The sequence below is a fragment of the Balaenoptera borealis genome, assembly GCF_965194805.1.
Source record: "Balaenoptera borealis genome assembly, chromosome: 4".
NCBI classification, from domain to species: Eukaryota; Metazoa; Chordata; class Mammalia; order Artiodactyla; family Balaenopteridae; genus Balaenoptera; species Balaenoptera borealis.
The window spans coordinates 22,613,906-22,633,142 of NC_138861.1; positions in this window are offsets into that span (position 1 = coordinate 22,613,906).

Genomic DNA, 19,237 nt, shown 5'->3' on the forward strand with positions numbered 1-19,237 from the left:
TACCTAAATCCACTCATCATGCTGCTACTAGCCTTATGGCATTGATTTCACGGCTGAGTGATATTCCATTGTACATAAGGAGCACAGTTTCTTTATCCATTTTTCTCTTTCCTGGGATATTTAAGGTGTAACGAAGTGGAGGTTCTTGCCAACAGAGCAGCCCTAAACTTTGGGGTGCCTGTGTCTTGCTGATTTTTAGTTTTCCCAATTTATACGCCCATGAGTGGAAGTGCCCTATGCTCTCTAAGCTGTGTTTTTTAGATGTTCCAGGACACACCGGACACTTCTCCAGAGTGGCTGTTGGCAATTTACATCCCGCCCATCAGCGTAGCAAGGCTCGCACTTCTCCATGGCCTGTCCTGCATTTCTGGTTTTGACACTTTTTTCAGCATGGCCCTCTTGACCGATGGGAAGCGAGGCTTCTTTGTAGCGCTGATTTGCCTTTCCAGGTGGCTTGGTTGGCCAAAAAGGGCGTATGCGTTTTTTCCTGAATATATTCAGGAAAAAACGCATACGCCCTTTTTGGCCAAGGGCAACATTGTCGACGTTTTGCCGCTTTTCATGTGCTTTAAAGGCGATTCGAATCTACCTCCTGAAGTCTGTTTCCTGCAATTCTGCCTTGCTTTCAAATCCTCTTCGTTGCCTTCCCTCAAGATATTTGTGGACGAGAGTTATCATTTATAACTCTGCAGGTTTGTGAATTGCAGTGCCCCTGAGCTCCATTTTTCCACTCGCTTTTTTGGGAGCTGGCCACAAAAGCACAGGATTGCTTCTGGCCCTCTTCTGGTTCCGGGGTCAGGCTGAGCCTGTGGCTAATGCTTCTTCCTGATGGAAAAATAGAGTGACCTGTGCCTGTCCCAACACCTAGAGCTAGTCTCTCATTGGTTCCCCCTCTTCCCGTTCATCCTCAGGACAAATTGCATCCTGTACGGAACAGGAGGTTAAAGGTGCTGATTCTCCAAGGAGGGAGATTGCTAGTAAAGCGGCTGGAATGGCGAACCCGAGCCCAAGGAGATGAGAAATGAGGTGCGGTTTAGAAACCTTTCCCGATCACACGGTGTACCATCTTCTGGGTTTCTCGTGCATGTGTTTGATGTAGGAAGATGCCCTTGAACCTGGAGATTTGGGACCCACGGGATGGGTACCACGCAGTATTACTTGAAAGGGTCTGCGTTTGCTCACCCAACCTCACCAAACCTCTCAGCCCCAAGAGTGTCCACCCTTATGTCTCATCCAGCTGTGGGTCTAGATATGGTCATTCCAGGTCGCATCACAGCCCCTGAACGAATTTTGTAGGAATTTCTCTCTCTTTCACTGTCTTTGGTTCATGGGTTTTTAAAAGTAATTTATTTTCATAATGGGGTTTAGCTGCTTTTCACTGCTGTGTTTATGCCGCTTTACACCCACTTGACTCACTTACACAGAGATATGAATACATAGGTTTTAGGATTCTTACTAGTCAGATATATTCTTGTGAGGTGAATAGGGGGTGTTGAGTCCAGTTCACTGAGCAAGGAGTAGGTCTTGTCTATTACATATTGGGTTTATGGAACGGTATCTGAGCTTATTTGAAACCCTTGTTTTATGCATCACCCCACCTCCCCTTTCCCGTTCAGCAGCCAGAGTGTGATTTCTAAATGTGTGACTCTGTTCTGTTTTGTAATTCAGTTCAAGTGTAGCGATTTTTACATTCCCTCTATCAGTGATAGCTTATGATAAGTGTCTTTTTCTGTGTGACTTATTTCACTTAGAATCGTCGTACCTAAATCCACTCATCATGCTGCTACTAGCCTTATGGCATTGATTTCACGGCTGAGTGATATTCCATTGTACATAAGGAGCACAGTTTCTTTATCCATTTTTCTCTTTCCTGGGATATTTAAGGTGTAACGAAGTGGAGGTTCTTGTCAACAGAGCAGCCCTAAACTTTGGGGTGCCTGTGTCTTGCTGATTTTTAGTTTTCCCAATTTATACGCCCATGAGTGGAAGTGCCCTATGCTCTCTAAGCTGTGTTTTTTAGATGTTCCAGGACACACCGGACACTTCTCCAGAGTGGCTGTTGGCAATTTACATCCCGCCCATCAGCGTAGCAAGGCTCCCACTTCTCCATGGCCTGTCCTGCATTTCTGGTTTTGACACTTTTTTCAGCATGGCCCTCTTGACCGATGGGAAGCGAGGCTTCTTTGTAGCGCTGATTTGCCTTTCCAGGTGGCTTGGTTGGCCAAAAAGGGCGTATGCGTTTTTTCCTGAATATATTCAGGAAAAAACGCATATGCCCTTTTTGGCCAAGGGCAACATTGTCGACGTTTTGCCGCTTTTCATGTGCTTTAAAGGCGATTCGAATCTACCTCCTGAAATCTGTTTCCTGCAATTCTGCCTTGCTTTCAAATCCTCTTCGTTGCCTTCCCTCAAGATATTTGTGGACGAGAGTTATCATTTATAACTCTGCAGGTTTGTGAATTGCAGTGCCCCTGAGCTCCATTTTTCCACTCGCTTTTTTGGGAGCTGGCCACAAAAGCACAGGATTGCTTGTGGTCCTCTTCTGGTTACGGGGTCAGGCTGAGCCTGTGGCTAATGCTTCTTCCTGATGGAAAAATAGAGTGACCTGTGCCTGTCCCAACACCTAGAGCTAGTCTCTCATTGGTTCCCCCTCTTCCCGTTCATCCTCAGGACAAATTGCAACCTGTACGGAACAGGAGGTTAAAGGTGCTGATTCTCCAAGGAGGGAGATTGCTAGTAAAGCGGCTGGAATGGCGAACCCGAGCCCAAGGAGATGAGAAATGAGGTGCGGTTTAGAAACCTTTCCCGATCACACGGTGTACCATCTTCTGGGTTTCTCGTGCATGTTTTTGATGTAGGAAGATGCCCTTGAACCTGGAGATTTGGGACCCACGGGATGGGTACCACGCAGTATTACTTGAAAGGGTCTGCGTTTGCTCACCCAACCTCACCAAACCTCTCAGCCCCAAGAGTGTCCACCCTTATGTCTCATCCAGCTGTGGGTCTAGATATGGTCATTCCAGGTCGCATCACAGCCCCTGAACGAATTTTGTAGGAATTTCTCTCTCTTTCACTGTCTTTGGTTCATGGGTTTTTAAAAGTAATTCATTTTCATAATGGGGTTTAGCTGCTTTTCACTGCTGTGTTTATGCCGCTTTACACCCACTTGACTCACTTACACAGAGATATCAATACATAGGTTTTAGGATTCTTACTAGTCAGATATATTCTTGTGCGGTGAATAGGGGGTGTTGAGTCCAGTTCACTGAGCAAGGAGTAGGCCTTGTCTATTACATGTTGGGTTTATGGAACGGTATCTGAGCTAATTTGAAACCCTTGTTTTATGCATCACCCCACCTCACCTTTCCCGTTTAGCAGCCATAGTGTGTTTTCTAAATGTGTGACTCTGTTCTGTTTTGTAATTCAGTTCAAGTGTAGGGATTTTAACATTCCCTCTATAAGTGTTAGATTATGATAAGTGTCTTTTTCTGTGTGACTTATTTCACTTAGAATCGTCGTACCTAAATCCATTCATCATGCTGCTACTAGCATTATAACATTGATTTCAAGGCTGAGTGATATTCCATTGTACATACGGACCACGACTTCTTTATCCATTTTTCTCTTTCCTGGGATATTTAAGGTGTAATAAAGTGGAGGTTGTTGTCAACAGAGCAGCCCTAATCTTCGGGGTGCCTCTGTCTTGCTGCTTTTTAGTTTTCCCAATTTATACGCCCATGAATGGAAGGGCCCTATTCTCTCTAAGCTGTGTTTTTTAGATATTTCAGGACACACCGTACACTTCTCCAGAGTGGCTGTTGGCAATTTACATCCCGCCCATCAGCGTAGCAAGGCTCCCATTTCTCCATGGCCTGTCCTGCATTTCTGGTTTTGACACTTTTTTCAGCATGACCATTTTGACCGATGGGAAAGGAGACTTCTTTGTAGCGCTGATTTGCCTTTCCAGGTTGCTTGGTTGGCCAAAAAGGGCGTATGCGTTTTTTCCTGAATATATTCAGGAAAAAACGCATACGCCCTTTTTGGCCAAGGGCAACATTTTCGACGTTTTGCCGCTTTTCATGTGCTTTAAAGGCGATTCGAATGTACCTCCTGAAATCTGTTTCCTGCAATTCTGCCTTGCTTTCAAATCCTCTTCGTTGCCTTCCCTCAATATATTTGGGGATGAGAGTTATCATTTATAACTCTGCAGGTTTGTGAATTTCAGTGCCCCTGAGCTCCGTTTTTCCACTCGCTTTTTTGGGAGCTGGCCGCAAAAGCGCAGGACTGCTTCAGGCCCTATTCTGGTTCCGGGGGGCCAGGCTGAGCCTGTGGTTAATTCTTCCTCCTTATGCGAAAATAGAGTGACCTGTGCCTGTCCCAACACCTAGAGCTAGTCTCTCATTGGTTCCCCCTCCTTCTGTTCATCCTCAGGACAAATTGCAACCTGTACGGAACAGAAGGTTAAAGGTGCTGCTGATTCTCCAAGGAGGGAGATTGCTAGTAAAGCGGCTGGAATGGCGAACCCGAGCCCAAGGAGATGAGAAATGAGGTGCGGTTTAGAAACCTTTCTCGATCACACGGTGTACCATCTTCTGGGTTTCTCGTGCATGTGTTTGATGTAGGAAGATGCCCTTGAACCTGGAGATTTGGGACCCACGGGATGGGTACCACGCAGTATTACTTGAAAGGGTCTGCGTTTGCTCACCCAACCTCACCAAACCTCTCAGCCCCAAGAGTGTCCACCCTTATGTCTCATCCAGCTGTCGGTCTAGATATGGTCATTCCAGGTCGCATCACAGCCCCTGAACGAATTTTGTAGGAATTTCTCTCTCTTTCACTGTCTTTGGTTCATGGGTTTTTAAAAGTAATTTATTTTCATAATGGGGTTTAGCTGCTTTTCACTGCTGTGTTTATGCCGCTTTACACCCACTTGACTCACTTACACAGAGATATCAATACATAGGTTTTAGGATTCTTACTAGTCAGATATATTCTTGTGCGGTGAATAGGGGGTGTTGAGTCCAGTTCACTGAGCAAGGAGTAGGTCTTGTCTATTACATATTGGGTTTATGGAACGGTATCTGAGCTAATTTGAAACCCTTCTTTTATGCATCACCCCACCTCCCCTTTCCCGTTCAGCAGCCATAGTGTGATTTCTAAATGTGTGACTCTGTTCTGTTTTGTAATTCAGTTCAAGTGTAGCGATTTTTACATTCCCTCTATAAGTGATATCTCATGATAAGTGTCTTTTTCTGTGTGACTTATTTCACTTAGAATCGTCGTACCTAAATCCACTCATCATGCTGCTACTAGCCTTATGGCATTGATTTCACGGCTGAGTGATATTCCATTGTACATAAGGAGCACAGTTTCTTTATCCATTTTTCTCTTTCCTGGGATATTTAAGGTGTAACGAAGTGGAGGTTCTTGCCAACAGAGCAGCCCTAAACTTTGGGGTGCCTGTGTCTTGCTGATTTTTAGTTTTCCCAATTTATACGCCCATGAGTGGAAGTGCCCTATGCTCTCTAAGCTGTGTTTTTTAGATGTTCCAGGACACACCGGACACTTCTCCAGAGTGGCTGTTGGCAATTTACATCCCGCCCATCAGCGTAGCAAGGCTCGCACTTCTCCATGGCCTGTCCTGCATTTCTGGTTTTGACACTTTTTTCAGCATGGCCCTCTTGACCGATGGGAAGCGAGGCTTCTTTGTAGCGCTGATTTGCCTTTCCAGGTGGCTTGGTTGGCCAAAAAGGGCGTATGCGTTTTTTCCTGAATATATTCAGGAAAAAACGCATACGCCCTTTTTGGCCAAGGGCAACATTGTCGACGTTTTGCAGCTTTTCATGTGCTTTAAAGGCGATTCGAATCTACCTCCTGAAGTCTGTTTCCTGCAATTCTGCCTTGCTTTCAAATCCTCTTCGTTGCCTTCCCTCAAGATATTTGTGGACGAGAGTTATCATTTATAACTCTGCAGGTTTGTGAATTGCAGTGCCCCTGAGCTCCATTTTTCCACTCGCTTTTTTGGGAGCTGGCCACAAAAGCACAGGATTGCTTCTGGCCCTCTTCTGGTTCCGGGGTCAGGCTGAGCCTGTGGCTAATGCTTCTTCCTGATGGAAAAATAGAGTGACCTGTGCCTGTCCCAACACCTAGAGCTAGTCTCTCATTGGTTCCCCCTCTTCCCGTTCATCCTCAGGACAAATTGCATCCTGTACGGAACAGGAGGTTAAAGGTGCTGATTCTCCAAGGAGGGAGATTGCTAGTAAAGCGGCTGGAATGGCGAACCCGAGCCCAAGGAGATGAGAAATGAGGTGCGGTTTAGAAACCTTTCCCGATCACACGGTGTACCATCTTCTGGGTTTCTCGTGCATGTGTTTGATGTAGGAAGATGCCCTTGAACCTGGAGATTTGGGACCCACGGGATGGGTACCACGCAGTATTACTTGAAAGGGTCTGCGTTTGCTCACCCAACCTCACCAAACCTCTCAGCCCCAAGAGTGTCCACCCTTAGGTCTCATCCAGCTGTGGGTCTAGATATGGTCATTCCAGGTTGCATCACAGCCCCTGAACGAATTTTGTAGGAATTTCTCTCTCTTTCACTGTCTTTGGTTCATGGGTTTTTAAAAGTAATTTATTTTCATAATGGGGTTTAGCTGCTTTTCACTGCTGTGTTTATGCCGCTTTACACCCACTTGACTCACTTACACAGAGATATGAATACATAGGTTTTAGGATTCTTACTAGTCAGATATATTCTTGTGAGGTGAATAGGGGGTGTTGAGTCCAGTTCACTGAGCAAGGAGTAGGTCTTGTCTATTACATATTGGGTTTATGGAACGGTATCTGAGCTTATTTGAAACCCTTGTTTTATGCATCACCCCACCTCCCCTTTCCCGTTCAGCAGCCATAGTGTGATTTCTAAATGTGTGACTCTGTTCTGTTTTGTAATTCAGTTCAAGTGTAGCGATTTTTACATTCCCTCTATCAGTGATAGCTTATGATAAGTGTCTTTTTCTGTGTGACTTATTTCACTTAGAATCGTCGTACCTAAATTCACTCATCATGCTGCTACTAGCCTTATGGCATTGATTTCACGACTGAGTGATATTCCATTGTACATAAGGAGCACAGTTTCTTTATCCATTTTTCTCTTTCCTGGGATATTTAAGGTGTAACGAAGTGGAGGTTCTTGTCAACAGAGCAGCCCTAAACTTTGGGGTGCCTGTGTCTTGCTGATTTTTAGTTTTCCCAATTTATACGCCCATGAGTGGAAGTGCCCTATGCTCTCTAAGCTGTGTTTTTTAGATGTTCCAGGACACACCGGACACTTCTTCAGAGTGGCCGTTGGCAATTTACATCCCGCCCATCAGCGTAGCAAGGCTCCCACTTCTCCATGGCCTGTCCTGCATTTCTGGTTTTGACACTTTTTTCAGCATGGCCCTCTTGACCGATGGGAAGCGAGGCTTCTTTGTAGCGCTGATTTGCCTTTCCAGGTGGCTTGGTTGACCAAAAAGGGCGTATGCGTTTTTTCCTGAATATATTCAGGAAAAAACGCATACGCCCTTTTTGGCCAAGGGCAACATTGTCGACGTTTTGCCGCTTTTCATGTGCTTTAAAGGCGATTCGAATCTACCTCCTGAAATCTGTTTCCTGCAATTCTGCCTTGCTTTCAAATCCTCTTCGTTGCCTTCCCTCAAGATATTTGTGGACGAGAGTTATCATTTATAACTCTGCAGGTTTGTGAATTGCAGTGCCCCTGAGCTCCATTTTTCAACTCGCTTTTTTGGCAGCTGGCCACAAAAGCACAGGATTGCTTCTGGCCCTCTTCTGGTTCCGGGGGGCAGGCTGAGCCTGTGGCTAATGCTTCTTCCTGATGGGAAAATAGAGTGACCTGTGCCTGTCCCAACACCTAGAGCTAGTCTCTCATTGGTTCCCCCTCTTCCCGTTCATCCTCAGGACAAATTGCAACCTGTACGGAACAGGAGATTAAAGGTGCTGATTCTCCAAGGAGGGAGATTGCTAGTAAAGTGGCTGGATTGGCGAATCCGAGCGCAAGGAGATGAGAAATGAGGTGCGGTTTAGAAACCTTTCCCGATCACACGGTGTACCATCTTCTGGGTTTCTCGTGCATGTTTTTGATGTAGGAAGATGCCCTTGAACCTGGAGATTTGGGACCCACGGGATGGGTACCACGCAGTATTACTTGAAAGGGTCTGCGTTTGCTCACCCAACCTCACCAAACCTCTCAGCCCCAAGAGTGTCCACCCTTAGGTCTCATCCAGCTGTGGGTCTAGATATGGTCATTCCAGGTTGCATCACAGCCCCTGAACGAATTGTGTAGGAATTTCTCTCTCTTTCACTGTCTTTGGTTCATGGGTTTTTAAAAGTAATTTATTTTTCTAATGGGGTTTAGCTGCTTTTCACTGCTGTGTTTATGCCGCTTTACACCCACTTGACTCACTTACACAGAGATATCAATACATAGGTTTTAGGTTTCTTACTAGTCAGATATATTCTTGTGTGGTGAATAGGGGGTGTTGAGTCCAGTTCACTGAGCAAGGAGTAGGTCTTGTCTATTACATATTGGGTTTATGGAACGGTATCTGAGCTAATTTGAAACCCTTGTTTTATGCATCTCCCCACCTCACGTTTCCCGTTCAGCAGCCATAGTGTGATTTCTAAATGTGTGACTCTGTTCTGTTTTGTAATTCAGTTCAACTGTAGCGATTTTTACATTCCCTCTATAAGTGATATCTCATGATAAGTGTCTTTTTCTGTGTGACTTATTTCACTTAGAATCGTCGTACCTAAATCCACTCATCATGCTGCTACTAGCCTTATGGCATTGATTTCACGGCTGAGTGATATTCCATTGTACATAAGGAGCACAGTTTCTTTATCCATTTTTCTCTTTCCTGGGATATTTAAGGTGTAACGAAGTGGAGATTCTTGGCAACAGAGCAGCCCTACACTTTGGGGTGCCTGTGTCTTGCTGATTTTTAGTTTTCCCAATTTATACGCCCATGAGTGGAAGTGCCCTATGCGCTCTAAGCTGTGTTTTTTAGATGTTCCAGGACACACCGTACACTCCTCCAGAGTGGCTGTTGGCAATTTACATCCCGCTCATCAGCGTAGTAAGGCTCCCACTTCTCCATGGCCTGTCCTGCATTTCTGGTTTTGACACTTTTTTCAGCATGGCCCTCTTGACCGATGGGAAGCGAGGCTTCTTTGTAGCGCTGATTTGCCTTTCCAGGTTGCTTGGTTGGCCAAAAAGGGCGTATGCGTTTTTTCCTGAATATATTCAGGAAAAAACGCATACGCCCTTTTTGGCCAAGGGCAACATTGTCGACTTTTTGCCGCTTTTCATGTGCTTTAAAGGCGATTCGAATGTACCTCCTGAAATCTGTTTCCTGCAATTCTGCTTTGCTTTCAAATCCTCTTCGTTGCCTTCCCTCAATATATTTGTGACGAGAGTTATCATTTATAAGTCTGCAGGTTTGTGAATTGCAGTGCCCCTGAGCTCCATTTTTCAACACGCTTTTTTGGGAGCTGGCCACAAAAGCACAGGATTGCTTCTGGCCCTCTTCTGGTTCCGGGGGGCAGGCTGAGCCTGTGGCTAATGCTTCTTCCTGATTGAAAAATAGAGTGACCTGTGCCTGTCCCAACACCTAGAGCTAGTCTCTCATTGGTTCCCCCTCTTCCCGTTCATCCTCAGGACAAATTGCAACCTGTACGGAACAGGAGGTTAAAGGTGCTGATTCTCCAAGGAGGGAGATTGCTAGTAAAGCGGCTGGAATGGCGAACCCGAGCACAAGGAGATGAGAAATGATGTGCGGTTTAGAAACCTTTCCCGATCACACGGTGTACCATCTTCTGGCCTTCTCGTGCATGTTTTCGATGTAGGATGATGCCCTTGAACCTGGAGATTTGGGACCCACGGGTTGGGTACCACGCAGTATTACTTGAAAGGGTCTGCGTTTGCTCACCCAACCTCACCAAACCTCTCAGCCCCAAGAGTGTCCACCCTTATGTCTCATCCAGCTGTGGGTCTAGATATGGTCATTCCAGGTTGCATCACAGCCCCTGAACGAATTGTGTAGGAATTTCTCTCTCTTTCACTGTCTTTGGTTCATGGGTTTTTAAAAGTAATTTATTTTTATAATGGGGTTTAGCTGCTTTTCACTGCTGTGTTTATGCCGCTTTACACCCACTTGACTCACTTACACAGAGATATCAATTCATAGGTTTTAGGATTCTTACTAGTCAGATATATTCTTGTGCGGTGAATAGGGGGTGTTGAGTCCAGTTCACTGAGCAAGGAGTAAGGCTTGTCTGTTACATATTTGTTTTATGGAATGGTATCTGTGCTAATTTCAAACTCTTGTTTTATGCCTCGCTGCACCTCACCTTTCCCGTTAAGCAGCCATAGTGTGTTTTCTAAATGTGTGACTCTGTTTTGTTTTGTAATTCAGGTCATGGGTAGCGATTTTTACTTTCTCTTTACAAGTGATATCTTATGATAAGTGTCTTTTACTCTGTGACTTATTTCACTTAGAAACATGGTATGTACATCCATTCAGCATGCTGCTACTAGCCTTATGATATTGATTTCATGGCTGAGTGATATTCTATTGTTCATAAGTACCACAACTTCTTTATCCATTTTTCTATTTCCTGGCATATTTAAGGTGTACCGAAGTGGAGTTTCTTGTAAACAGAGCAGCCCTAAAATTTGGAGTGCCCGTGTCTTGTTGATTTTTAGATTTCCCATTTTATACGCCCATGAGTGGAAGTGCCCAATGCTGTCTAGCTGTGTTTTTTAGATGTTCTGGGAAACACCATACAGTTCTCTCGAGTGGAGGTTGGCAATTTACATCCCGCACATTAGCCTAACAAGGCTCCCTTTTCTCCCTGGCCTGTCCTGCACTTCTTGTTTTTACACTTTTTTAGGATGGCCCTTTGGACCGATGGGAAATGAGACTTCTTTGTAGTGCTGATTTGCCTTTCCGGCTTGCTTGGTTGGCCAAAAAGGGCGTATGCGTTTTTCCCTGAATATATTCAGGAAAAAACGCATACGCCCTTTTTGGCCAATTGCATCATTGTCGAGGTTTTGCCGCTTTTCATGTGCTCTAAAGGCGATTTGTATCTACCTCCTGAAATCTGTTTCCTGCAATTCTGCCTTGCTCTCAGATCCTCTTCGTTGCCTTCCCTCAATATATTATTGGACGAGTGTTATAATTTATACCTCTGCAGGTTTGTGAATTGCAGTGCCCCTGAGCTCCATTTTTCAACTGGCTTTTTTTGGAGCAGGCCGCAAAACCGCAGGATTGCTTCAGGCCCTATTCTGGTTCTGTGGGGCAGGCTGAGCCTGTGGTTAATTCTTCTTCCTGATGGGAAAATAGAGTGACCTGTGCCTGTCCCAACACCTAGGGCTAGTCTCTCATGGGTTCCCCCTCTTCACGTTCATCCTCAGGACAATTTGTAACCTGTACGGAACAGGAGGTTAAAGGTGCTGATTCTCCAAGGAGGGAGATTGCTAGTAAAGTGGCTGGAATGGTGAACCCGAGCACAAGGAGATGAGAAATGAGGTGCGTTTTAGAAACCTTTCCCGATCACATGGTGTACCATCTTCTGGGTTTCTCATGCGTTTTTTCGATGTAGGAAGATGCCCTTGAACCTCGAGATTTGGGACACATGGAATGGGTATCACGCAGTATTACTTTAAAGGGTCTTCGTTTGCTCACCCAACCTCACCAAATCTCTCAGCTCCAAGAGTGTCCAGCCTTATGTCTCATCCAGCTTTGGGTCTAGATATGGTGAATCCAGGTTTCTTCAAAGCCCCTGAACGTACTCTGTAAGGATTTCTCTCTCTTTCAATGTCTTTGTTGTTTTATTTTTGAAATTTATTTTTATAAAGGGGTTTAGCTGATTTTCACTGCTGTGTTTATGCCGTTTTACTCCCAGTTGATTTACTTACAGAGAGATATCAATACATAGGTTTTAAGATTCTTAGTAGTCAGATATATTTTTGTGCGTCGGATATGTGGTGTGGAGTCCAGTTCCCTGATCAAAGAGTAGGGCTTGTCTTTTACATATTTGGTTTATGGAACGGTATCTGTGCTAATTTCAAACCCTTGTTTTATGCCTCGCCCCACCTCACCTTTCCCGTTAAGCAGTCATAGTGTGTTTTCTAAATGTGTGACTCTCTTCTGTTTTGTAATTCAGGTCATGGGTAGCGATTTTTACATTCCCTCTATAAGTGATATCTTATGATAAGTGTCTTTCTCTGTGTGACTTATTTCACTTAGAAACATCGTACGTAAATCCACTCAGCATGCTGCTAATAGCCTTGTGACATTGATTTCATGGCTGAGTGATATTCCATTGTACGTAAGTACCACAACATCTTTATCCATTTTTCTCTTTCCTGGCATATTTAAGGTGTACCGAAGTGGCCAAAGTGGAAAGTGTGCCTTTCCGAAAATCTAGGGCTTGTCTCTCATTGTTTCTCCTCCTTCACCTTCATCCTCTGGACAAATTCCAAACTCTGTGCAACAGGATGTTGAAGGTGCTGACATCCTCAAGTGTGCAGAGTGTTAGGAAAGGGGCTGGAGGGGTGAACCCGACAACCAGGAGATTAGGAAATGAGGTGCCTTTTCCAAAATCTTCCTGATCCAACCGTGCACCATCTTCTGGGTGTCACAGGCATTTTTTAGCTGTATGAAAGGTCTCATGTATGTAAGGAGAACACCAGGGATTTTTCCAAATCAGTGTCATTACGAACCCCAGTCTGGGGAATTTTTAAGCTACTGGTACATGTATATTCATTAAGGGACTTGCGCCATAGGCAGAGTCCGAACTTTAGATGATTGAAGTCTTCAGGGTCAGAAATGCTCACCATCGGCCTCCTTTAGGTTCCATTTTATCTGTAGTTGATAGATGATGTTGATATAAATATCTATTGTTTTTCAAATTATTTCCACTTAGGGGTTATTACAAAATATTGAGTATAGTTCCCTGTGCTATACAGTAGTTCCCTGTTGATGATATATTTTACACATAGCAGTGTGTATATGTTAATCTGAAACTGTTAATTTATCCCTCCTCCCACCTTTCCCCTTTGGTAATAAAAAAATATAAGATTGATTTTATACTTCTCAGAAATCTAGTAGCTGAAAGAGAGGTATCATTTTCAATGGAAAATCATTCAAAACAAGATTGAAACTTCAGCCAAGATTATTAGATGTACATCCTTGGAAAGAAATCACTGCATTTCTCTAATGTTGACCTGACAAATAAGACAAACCCTTCCACTGAACTTGCTTATAATAAAGTGATGGAAATATCAAATGGAAGTGTTAGAAACATCTTATTTTACACGGGACTTATACACTGCTCTATGTTAATTACAGTTTGGCTCACACATCTGTTTATTGAAGTTACAGTGTTCTCAAATTCTGTTACTGATCCTGCAGAGTGGGCCCCAACAAGGGTCCCCCTGCCCAGTGTCATTGGAGCCAACAGATCGAGACTGACTTTGGTTCAGAAGCAAAGGAAAACTTTATATTTTGATCAGAGAATGGAGAGGTGGTAGCGTGCGCTCCCCCGCGGGCTGTGGGCCAGGCTGCTGTGTAGGGATCCCGTCAGAGTCAGCGGGAGGGACGGGGCGGAGCTATTGAGGGCCGGGTTGGCTGGAGCTCAGGCTCTGTGTTGCGGAGTCTGCTCTGCATGGGGTCCCGCGAGCTGAGGTGTCGGCCCAGACATTTTGCACTAGGAAATTGGGTCTGAAGTGCCGGGTGTGGGACCTCTGCCTGTGGAAACCTAGGAGCAAGTGAAATTAGACAAAGCACAAAGGAAAAAAAGGTTAGACTTTATTTTATTGCCCAGATTCTATTTTTATCTCCCAGGAATTTTTAATGGGCTTTGCCGGTGACAAACCCCTCCTCTGCCTCTTGTCCCATTCCACATTCTTGGGGCGCTGAGGGTGCAGACACCTCTTCTGTAAATGCTTCGTGCTGAGTTAGGTGTCCTCATACCTGGGGGGAGGGGCAGGACTTCTCCCCAGCAGCCTCCAGGTGAGGTTGATTGTCCCCAGGCCTCCTCCCTCACTGCTTGTCCACCTGAGCACCAGCATTGGAAGTTTTATAGATTCTAATGACCTTTAAGAGTCCAGGAAAGAGATGCGCAGGGACGCTGGGGGGGCCGGTTTTACCCTGTTCCACATTGGTTCGGCCCCCTTAGGCTGACGGTTTCTGCCAGCCTAGATGCTCTGACCAGTAGTCTGCGCTTTCTTCAGTTAGGCCACTGAATTAACGGACAAACAGCACCAGGTGTCAGAACCCTGCTTCCTCAACTCCCAGACAGTCCAGGGCCGGTGGTGATCCAGGACCATGACGGCCACTCAGTCAATGGCCTTTTGAAGTAACCAGGAGTACAGTCGGTCTCATTGGCTGCCGTCACCGTGGTGTCTGTAGGCTTTTCTATGTTGGCAGCCTTATTTACGGGTCCCCTGCCAAGTTTATTAGCTCCGCTCTGGGTTCAGTAAGTCCTGCAAGCAATAGTCTGCTCTCTTGGGGTACACTCTTGTGGTTTTCTGAGAGAAGCTCCAGGTCAAGTGATGGTCACACGAGTCGTCATGGGGAACTGTTGCCCCAGGTTTTCTCTCTGGAGGTTGGAGTTGGAGGGCCTCCTCACTCGAGGTCATTGTGCCCACGGAGCGATCCCTGCAACTTCAGGGCATGGTGGGTGGTTAGGATCACCAAGTGGCGTCCTTTTCCCTTAGGAGGGAGCTGGCTTGTGGGCTGCTCGCTTTCCAGGTTTTTAGATACCCCCAGTATCCTGGTCGGATGGGGTGGCTGGCCAATGCCTGGAGGGCATTCTTGCGTTGTTCCATTTCAAGTGGTCCCAGTTTTTGCACTAATACTCCAAGGGCGATTTGCCTTCAACCAGGAATGTAAAGATCAAAGGGTTTAGCTAAATTAGGGAGGTCCAGGGCAAGGGTCTGAATTGACTGCTCTTTCCATTCTTGAAAGGCTGCTTCTGGATTCTATTCAAAAGAATCATCATCTTTTCCTTTCAGTGTTTCATATAGAGGCCCAGCTATTAGACTGTATTTAGGGATCCAGATGCAGCAAACCCCGGTCTCCCCAGGAACCACTAAGCTGTCTTCTAGTTTTAGGAAGGGTGAGGCTGCAAATGGCTTCTTCCCTTTCCTGGGCTGGGCTTCTCTGATCTTCTGTGAGAATGAAGCCCAGGCAGGTCACCTTAGTCTGTGATATTTGAGCCTTTTTCTTGGACACCTTCTATCTTTTATTGGCTAGGAAGTTCAGAGGCCTCCTTAGTAGGGCTGGCGATCAGGATGTCGTCTGCATATTGAAGGAGGGTTCCCTTCTCCAGAGGTAGATCTTTTAGGGCTTTAGCTAACGTTTCCCCAAAGATGGTGTGGGTATTTTTGAAGCCCTGGGGCAGGACGTCCCAGCAGTATTGTTTTTGTTGTATGTTGAGTCCTGCCACTCACAGCCAAACTTTCTTGTGACTCTGGGACTAATGGAATACAGAAGAAGGCATCATTGAAGTCTAATACAGAATAGCATGTCCTGGTGGATGGTAGAATGACCAGCAGGGTGTAGGAATTAGGAACTACTGGATGTATATCCTCTGTGGCTTCACTGACTGTCCTGGCGTCCTTTACCAGGTCCCCAGCAGCCCACGGGGCTCTCGTGGTCAGGCCCCTCCCAGGATATGGAGCTCACCTGTGCAGGTACCCAGCAGCCCATGGGGCTCTCGTGGTTAGGGCCCTCCCAGGATATGGAACTCACCTGGGCAGGTACCCAGCAGCTCACGGGGCTCTCGTGGGCAGGCCCCTCCCTGGATATGGAGCTCCCCTGGGCAGGTACCCCGGCAGGGCTGGGCACACAGGAACCGTGCACATAGCCCTCATTGCAGAGCACCCCCAGCACACCTGTTGCTCAGAGCTGACACAGAGCACCTCAGAGCAGGGCTTGAACTAACAGACAGCAGCTCCGACAGGTCTGTGACCCTGGGCTTCACTCTGTGCCGCCTCCCTCCGCCTGGTCTTCCGGGGGCTTCCACTGCAGCCGGGGCACCAGGCCTCTGTCTCCACCCACCACCCCTCCTCTCCCTGACTCCTGGGTTCCTCTCATTAGGAGAGGGTCTTCTTGAAGTTGTCTCCCACTCATGGACCAGATAAAATGATTAGAAAACAAGCCAGGGCTGCCGCCCCTTGTCTATGCTGACTCTCGGGACCCTACAGCTGTTCCTTGGATCTGGCCGGTGCAGCAAGGCCCATTTTCTGCAACTCTGAGCCCCTGAGGGGCGAGGATTGGCTGACCTGGGCAGCCTGACCCGGCCGGCCAGCCCTTCCCAGGTGTGCCTGGGTTGAGGTCAATATAAACACCCCTCCAGGCAGCAAAAGCCTCTGCAGCTGTGCCTGACGCCATATTGTCTGTCCCGTCAGCAGTCTCGGGATTGGGCTGGTGGGAGGGAGTAGGACCCACAGCTCTATGGGTGGCCCCGTGTGAGTGGGGCTCTGTTGGACTTTCTGCAGGAGTTGCCGGGCTGCCACCTGCTAAAGAAGAGGATGTGTCACCCATACCTGCTGCTGGAATTTCTCCCCGGGCACAGGTGAGGAAGGAAAAAAGCAGTGGGGGCCAGGACAGGAGGGGTACCTCAGGCAGGGAAATGGAAAGCTTCCAGAAGAGCGCCCGGGGCCAGGACCGTCCTGGCTGGCCTGCAGGCACCAAGTCGGCCTGCGTGCTGTCGCTGGTGTGACTCCAAGCCCCTTCCTCTAGGCTTTAAAGTCTTTGCACACATTCAGGAGTTTTACCTGGGAAGGGTGGGAAAAGTTCAGAAGCAGCTGGCCTCGGGCTCAGTTCACGTTTACTCAGAGACGCCTCCTCACGGTCCCCCAGCTTTGCAATGAGGACGCTCCTTGCGTGGGGGCTGCTGGCTGCATGGGAGACGATTCCCCACCTCTGACCAAATTCAGAATTGTTTACCACTGGAGCAAGTGCCCTGATAGGATTTTCCTCTGTATGGCCAGTGGGTTCTGTTTTTTTTTTTCTTTTTTGGTTCAAGGTAGGTTTTATTCCTCTTTTTGTATTTATAGATATAAGCATGGAAATAATTCATTCATATAAATATGTCTATGGGAAGGACAGAACTTTTTTTCTGTTTTATTTTTTTAAATATTATTTATTTTTTAATTTTTTAATTTTATTTTATTCATTTTTTTATACAGCAGGTTCTTATTGGTTATCTATTTTATACATATAAGTGTATATATGTCAATCCCAGGCTCGCAATTCATCCCACCACCACCACCCTGCCACTTTCCCCCTTTGGTGTCCATACATTTGTTCTCTACATCTGTGTCTCTATTTCTGCCTTGCAAACCGGTTCATCTGTACCATTTTTCTAGGTTCCACATGTATGCGTTAATATACGATATTTGTTTTTCTCTTTCTGACTTACTTCACTTTGTATGACAGTCTCTAGATCTATCCACGTCTCTACAAATGACCCAATTTCATTCCTTTTTATGGATGAGTAATATTCCATTTTATATATGTACCACATCTTTTCCATTTGTCTGTCTATGGGCATTTAGGTTGCTTCCACGACCTGGTTATTGTAAATAGTGCTGCAATGAACATTGTGCTGAATGTGTCTTTTTGAATTATGGTTTTCTCTGGGTATATGCCCAGTAGTGGGATTGCTGGGTCATATGGTAATTCTATTTTTAGTTTTTTAAGGAACCTCCATACTGTTCTCCATAGTGACTGTATCAATTTACATTCTCACAAATAGTGTAAGAGGGTTCCCTTTTCTCCACACCCTCTCCAGCATTTGTTGTTTGTAGATTTTCTGATGATGCCCATTCTAACTTGTGTGAGGTGATACCTCATTGTAGTTTTGGTTTATATTCCTCTAATAATTAGTGATGTTGAGCAGCTTTTCATGTGCTTCGTGGCCATCTGTATGTCTTCTTGGGGCAAATGTCTATTTACGTCATCTGCCCATTTTGGGATTGGGTTTGTTTTTTTACTGTTGAGCTGCATGAGCTGTTTATATATATTGGAGATTAATCCTTTGTCCATTGATTCATTTGCAAATATTTTCTCCTATTCTGAGGGTTGTCTTTTCGTCTTGTTTGTAGTTTCCTTTGCTTTCCAAAAGCTTTTAGGTTTCATTTGCTCCCATTTGTTTATTTTTGTTTTTTATTCCATTACTCTAGGAGGTGGATCAAAAAAGATCTTGCTGTGATTTACGTCAAAGAGTATTCTTCCTATGTTTTCCTCTAAGAGTTTTATAGTGTCAGGTCTTACATTTTGGTCTCTAATCCATCTTGAGTTTATTTTTTGTGTATGGTGTTAGGGAGTGTTCTAATTTCATTCTTTTACATGTAGCTGTCCATTTTTCCCAGCACCACTTATTGAAGAGACTGTCTTTTCTCCATTGTATATCCTTGCCTCCTTTGTCATAGATTAGTGGACCATAGGTTTGTAGGTTTGTCTCTGGGCTTTCTTTTTTTTTCTTTTACATCTTTATTGGAGTATAATTGCTTTACAATTGTGTGTTAGTTTCTGCTGTATAAAAAAGTGAATCAGCTATACGTATACATATAACACCATATCCCCTCCCTCTTTCACCTCCCTCTCACTCCCTTTTCCCACCCCTTTAGGTGGTCACAAAGCACCGAGCTGATCTCCCTGTGCTATGTGGCTGTTTCCCAGTAGCTATCAATTTTACATTTGGTAGTGTATATAAGTCCATACCACTCTCTCACTTTGTCCCAGCTTACCCTTCCCCCTCCCCGTATCCTCAAGTCCTTTCTCTACGTCTGTGTCCTTAATCTTTTCCTGCCCCTAGGTTCTTCATAAACTTTTTTTCTTTTAGATTCCATATATATGTGTTAGCATACAGTATTTGTTTTTCTCTTTCTGACTTACTTCACTCTGTAGGACAGACTCTAGGTCCATCCATCTCACTACAAATAACTCAATTTCATTTCTTTTTATGGCTGAGTAATATTCCATTTTATATTGAAGATGTGCAATATCTTTTTTACCCATTCATCACTTGATGGACACTTAGGTTGCTTCCATGTCCTGGCTATTGCAAATAGAGCTGCAATGAACATTGTGGAACATGACTCTTTTTGAATTATGGTTTTCTCCAGGTATATGCCCACTAGTGGGATTGCTGTGTCATATGGTAG